Raw genomic sequence first — 6,784 nt, forward strand, 5'->3', positions numbered from 1 at the left:
AACTCTTACAATTCAAGTTCCTATTTATATATACCAAGAGAAGCATTATTGATCACCATCAAAAGTGTAACTAGAGATAAGAATTCGTTTATCTTATGAAAATACTGACTGTTTTGAAAAAAAAAAGATAGTTAATAATAACTTCTAATTGAAGACCAAGGAGTGTTGTAAAGTAGATTATTAACATTCACTTAACCCGTTATACATCCTCTTTTTTGTGTGTGGTAAAATCGATCTCCCAGACTCTATTTTCATTAGCTTTTTTTTTTCCTAAACTTGTGAAATTGTTTCAAGGATTTTTCATGATAATCAGTATTAAACTAAAATCAAGTAATCTTTTTTCAGCAAGTTCTAGTATCAGAGTACTAATGGCTCGATTTTTTGTAAAATTCTACATGATTTTGTCGAGTCTCAAATCAATGTTCAACTAATTTTACAAATATTTCGATTTAGGCCTATGGCTTAAGCAAACTATAAAGTTTGGTGTGGTTAGGCCATCGTAGCTACAAGAGGAACGTTTCTTTAATTAGAAACAAACATTTCAAACATATGTAAACGTTAAAATCTTGACATATCATATATATGACCTACAAAATAGTTTGAAAGTGTTCTTATGTATTAAACAACAAATAAATTTTGGTAAACTCTTTTAATAATTCACATGGTAATCCTCTCGATCAGGCCATATGCATAATAAGATTGAATTGATTGTGTAATAATATGAACAATTCATTTTGAGGAAACTTCTGAAAATAGTCCAAAAGAGGTGAGAGGTTCTCAAAACAGTCCTTCAAAATTTCATATTTCATAAATAGTCCAACGAAATCTATCGAATCCGATAGAATTGGAAAAAATCTAATGGTTTTCTTGGTCCAGTAAAATGCTGCCAAGTGTCCCACTCTCACCTAACCCCCTTGGATTTCCCCTGAAAATCCCCGGTCCAGGTGGTCTTCCGATCAAAACAATCAAGGGGACTGACAACTTGTTTAAATTTGGCTGCACTCATAATCTCTTCAAATACACCCAATGCAGAAGGATGCTTCATCTATTAAAAATTATAACAAAAATCCGCTCAAAATAAATAATATTTCTTTGTTTTAAAAAAAGCATCCAAAATGAGTATGGCAAACAATTACTCACAACAAACTCTTTTCTTTTCAGTATCTTCAGATGAGTTTCGGGTGGGTGAAGAAGCTCTCATGGCTTCCACCCACCCGTTGTTTTTGCCTATTCCGGTGGCGGTTTCAATGATTTTTGGAAACTTGTTTTTCGAAAACAAAGTGATGTTGGAAGGCGAATTGGGGACTGACTGGGAGTAGATTGAGGTGTTTACTGCCGCCGTGATCGCCATGGCAATGGCGGATTGGGCGTCGGAAACAACCGCATTCGGATTTGTCATTTGGGTGTTTGAATATGAAATTGGAACAAAGGAATGAAGAAGGGGATTAAGGAGAAAATATGAGGAGAAGAAAAGATGGTGGAAATGGGAAGGTGAAGGCTAAGAATATATAAGTTTGATTGGAAAACCATGTATTTTTAGAGGAAATCCAAGAGGGTTAGGTGGGAGTGGGACACTTCGCAGCATTTTACTGGACCAAGAAAACCTTCGGATTTTTTCCAATTCTATCGGGTCCGATAGATTTCGTTGGACTATTTATGAAATATAGAATTTTGAATGACTATTTTAAAAACCTCTCACCTCTTTTGAACTATTTTCAGAATTTTCCTTTCATTTTGTTAGCGAGGCTGAAAAGATTGATCATATGTAAGATTCAATAATACTATTACTTTTAACACTGAGTTCAACTATTATGGGTCCTTTAACATGCTAGTTGTAATAGGCTAAATAGGCTAAAACCTAGGTGGAAACTACATATTGGATGACATGGGAGTGGATACATGGGTTGTCATTTATTTAATAGTACTATTGGTACTGATATTGAAAAAATAATATTACACCTACTTCTGTCTCCACCTATTCCCTCGACACAATTTTATATTTGTCTGATACCACAATTATTACCCTCTAACATATATATAAACGTCTACCACATGTAGCAATTGCCGAATTGTCATTGACACTCCTACCTAGCTTCTTTCTACCCCACCTCTCATACATGATGCAACAACCACTAACAAAATATACCCTTCCTTTGCCTTCTACTTGTCACCTTTAATGTGTTCATGTGCAAAGTATGTCTTAAAATCCTAGATAAAGCTTAAGGGTTCTTCTGATTTAGGGGCATTGGGATTTAGGCACAAGATAGATGGGGCTTGATGGTGGATGGAGGCATGTTTATGATAAGTAATGGTGGCGGGTTTTGGTGGTGAACAATGGAAAGTGGAGGGTGAAATTGCCTGTGATTTGAGTGGACTTGGTTTTGTGGTGGTGATAACCCAGGCTGGTTCAATCTCTTTGGAGACCTAGAACGATGTCTATAAACGGGACCTTTTAAATAAATGTAATTTGTTATCACTCCAAATAAATCAAGATGTTGTCATTATCTTTCTGTAAATATAGAAGTAATGCGATTGCTCACACATTTCCAAACCTAATTCAGTTTAAACGACGCTCAAATCCCACACACTAATACAAATCCAAAATTACATATGCATAATTTTTAATTTATTCTAAAAATTGGGCCTTAGAAAGTTGGGGTATTAAGCTCTAATTTTATTTCACTACCGTTAGAGCAGGCCCCGGAGATAACGATGGTTTGGGGTGACAATGGTGTAAGGCGGTGTCACTAAGTGCTTTCATTGACAGAAAAAGTAAAATGATTTTTAAATAAAAGTATTTTTTTTGGTAAAAAGAAATTAATGATAATAACAACAAAATAATATAATACGCTTCTTACTCAAATTAATTGATCAAACTGATTACTAATACAAAAGTAATTCATTATAAATATATTATAAAAAGACTGAAAAATGAAAGAAAATTCAAAAATTGGGTTAACACGTTTAACCCATTTTCAACAATGTGTTGATGTAATGCAATCTGGGGTTAGTGTGATGTAACTAGCCAACTTGCTAACAAGGATGGATAAGGCTTGAAACTTGAGTAGATAGCCTAGATGCTAGTGGATGGTGACAATAAATTTTCCATATGACTAAACTGCTACGCTATGATAACCCTATTTCTGCTTCTAAATATGCTTCTAAATGTTAGGAAGGAAATAGTTTTACCTTTTGTTGCATATATATGGATACTTGTCTAATTTTTTTAATGAAAAACTCACATACCCTTAAATCTACGGATAAATTTAGAGGAAGGTTCATGTATATTTTAGTGTTGACATGAGAACGTAGGAAATAATACCAATTTATAAAAAATTGAGAACGTAAGAAACAATACCAATCTACATAAACAATTATTTATACTAACAAAGAAAAAAGCCTAAAAATTACAACAAAAGAATCAAAATCAAGAACAAAATAATAACAACAAATGTCAGCAAATACTTATATCAGCAAAAGAAAAAATCTAATAATAACAACAAAATATAAATTAGCAAATACTTATAACGTCTCATAATCGAAAATTAGCAAACACGAACAAAAATTAACAACAAACACTTACGAAAATAAACATAATAATAACAGTAAATTGGTTCTCACTGTTTTCATGTTAAGAATAAAATGTATTTGATCATGTTTCAATAAATCTATACCTATTTGTTCAAAAGACTCGCCATTTAAAAGATATATTATTTCTAACACCTTGATACCATTAGCAATTTAGCATACATGTCTACATTATTAGAAAAATTGACAGAAACCACACCTCAAACCAACTATGCGGTTCCACTAAAAATTTTGTGTGTATAAATAATTGTTATAACAATTTATAGAAAGAAAAGAAAGAGAAAAGAGGCACATGGTAATAAAGACCCATGAATACCCCTACCCATATCTCTGACTATGGAAACTTGGATTCACAGAACATACATTAATGTTTCACTATCTATTCTTTGCTAAAAAACACCATCTGCAACTCCAACTACCTTCCAAAACACAAAACAAAACTTTGTTTTGCCAGTAATTCTATTAATCTCTATGTTTACAATCAGTCCTTCAACAATAACAACTTTTAAAAGACTGGGATTCAACATTAATTTGTTTTCATTCAATATACTATAGCTACATCAAACCATTCCTAATTACCTTCAAAAATATTTATAAAAGATTAAAAGATAGCATGAAATGCGAGCGTTTATTACGGTAACCAATAGCCATCAGGCCTCTAGTATGGTCGTTAGAGGGTTTCAATTAGAGGTTTCCTCTTGTAGTGGTACTGGGTTCGGATTTCTAGAGCGTCATAATAATGGACGATTGAAATTCTACCTTAGAGCTCGAACTCAGTATTGGTGATTGGTAGGTCTAATGGCTTATCGTGGAGTCAAACGTCTTTAAAAAAAGTACAGTAACCAACAGAAAATCACAATAAATCATGCATATGTTACAGTTGAAACGAATACAAGTGATACAAGTGTTGGGATGAGATCAAATACAAGTGAAATTAATCATCTGAAGCTTACGAATTAAGAAAAAAAAACACGATGCTAGTTATCTAACAACTACACTACAGTTTATAAGCAACACATTTTTTTACAACACAATTTTTTTTCACCACAATTTACAAATAGTGTAATAATTATTACGCTAGTTGTAAATCTGCTCACCGTTGTGACAATTACACTAGTTATGCCATCGCAACTTTTTCTTCCCTCGCTTCACACGCTTTGTATACCCATTGTATCTGATCCAAATACTACAACTATTTATGTAATTCTCGTAATTATCTATTTTTATTCATAATAAACTTATCATATGTTTGTGTTGCATTAAATTTACTCTCACTTTTGTGGTAAATGAAAAATTACCACCACCCTAAAAAACAAAACATATAAATTTCTTGATAGTAATGAGATTTGGATGGCTGAATTCTATACTTCCAACCAAATAATAATAATAATAACAAATAAAAAGAGAGGGAGAGAAAATGTATTTTAACAGTGCCATAGACAGTTAAAAAGGTAACAAAGACAGTAAAAATTAAAAAAATAGAAACACAAAGAGCGTATCAATATCACAAGCTCGGTGGAAGCTGACCCAAATTACCCAACCCAGACCCCGAACTCGAGCCACCAGACAGAAGCTCAACAAGAGCAGCCATGGCTTTAACTTGCATCTCAAGAGCCGGTATATAATCAATAGTCTCTTCCAAAACAACCGGTAGCGGCTGAGTTCGACAGCCCGGTACCAACCCACCAAGCACCCGAGACTTTCGTTGCACCGCGGGTAAGTTCTCCGTCTTTAACCGCAGTATACTCACTCTCGGTTTTTTCAACCGGCTAGTCCCACCTGCAGTAGCAACCAAACCCCTCTGTCTTCGGTTATTCTTCGTTAATTTAATCTTAAGTTTATTTTTTAATATCGCTCGGCTCCACCGCGTGCGTCCTTTCGCAGTTACGGCTAGTATTCGGTCCGCCGCCTCACGGACGTCGCGTTTTTTATTTCCGGACGTTTGGCGGACGTGGCGGAGAGCTTGTAACAGCTTTGAGCTGTAGATGTGTTGTTGAGATTCTGATTTCCAAGGCGTGACTGGATTATTATTATTATTATCGTTACAAGAATTACGAGTACCGATTGATTGCATTTGAATCTTCTTCCGTTTACGCCGTTTCGATAAGTCACGTGCTCTGTCTGTGGTGTTTGTTACCGGATTTGTAACCGCCATAACAGAAAACCGTTACAGAACAGAATTTGCTAATTTTGGTGACGTGACGATGATGATAATAAGTCCCTGTAGATTCAAAGGAACTTATTAGAAACAAAAGTATTTGGAATCAACAAATTCGTATTCTGTAATGTTATCCTAATCCAATATCAACGAAATCGGAAGAATTCGTTCAACGATCCATACCCGATGATGTTTTAATCGGTTTCAAAGAGCAAGATGGTATTCCAGAATGGACCTACCTTAGGTCTGGGTGCTAAGGTGTCATATGACACCTTAGCACGTCATCGTAAGACACCTTATAAGTGTAAGGTGTGTTACGACGGTGCAGGATACCTTATCACACTGTAAGATATGATGTGATAAGGTGTCAGGTTCAGAATCAATATTAAAACCAAAATCAACAAACAAAACCATCAAAGCAGAATTGAAAGAAGAGATTGATTATTACCTGTGAGCGGAATGGAATGGAATTGGAATTGGAATTGGAAATGAGAATGGTGGATTATGAATAATAATAATAATGTATTAGAATTGGATTGAAAGAGAGATAGAGAAAGGGGTGGTGGGATATAAAGGAAGAGGAGGAATCACATGGGAGCACGCCTTGGACAGTTTTTTAAAATCGCATTTTGTGAATATAAATATAAATATAAATATAAATATAAATATAAATAATATTTTAGTTGAAACCCTCTCACGTTCATTGCTTTTTGGAGTGGGCCCCCCACTTTTGTTTCTTTATATTTTGGTAGTGGTGGCATGGGCCCGCCTCATTACCCATTAGGTCGCCTAAACCTCGTGCTCTTCCTACGTTACTTGCCCCGCCCAAACCACCATCTTTATTATACAAGCAAATACATAAAATGATAATATTTATAATTATATGATATGTTCAACAAAATGGAGATTGTTTTAGTGAATATAATTGTGTGTGGTTCTTGATTTCAAGTATGTTGGAATTTTAGGATTGGATAAGTTAGGAAAATAATTGTTGAGCGTGTTTGAAAGATGGTGACATTTAGGTGAAAGGGATTTTGG

At 34.4% G+C, this 6,784-nt stretch overlaps 1 pseudogene; it reads right to left on the bottom strand.

Annotated features, from left to right (window-relative positions):
- Positions 1–5,092: 5,092 nt before the first annotated feature.
- Positions 5,093–5,753, bottom strand: LOC143636269 (transcription factor bHLH148 pseudogene; annotated as a pseudogene).
- Between the last annotated feature and the right edge of the window lie 1,031 nt (positions 5,754–6,784).

The sequence above is a fragment of the Bidens hawaiensis genome, unplaced genomic scaffold, assembly GCF_021521415.1.
Source record: "Bidens hawaiensis isolate Kalapana, Puna unplaced genomic scaffold, B.hawaiensis_p1.1 tig00007857_1, whole genome shotgun sequence".
NCBI classification, from domain to species: Eukaryota; Viridiplantae; Streptophyta; class Magnoliopsida; order Asterales; family Asteraceae; genus Bidens; species Bidens hawaiensis.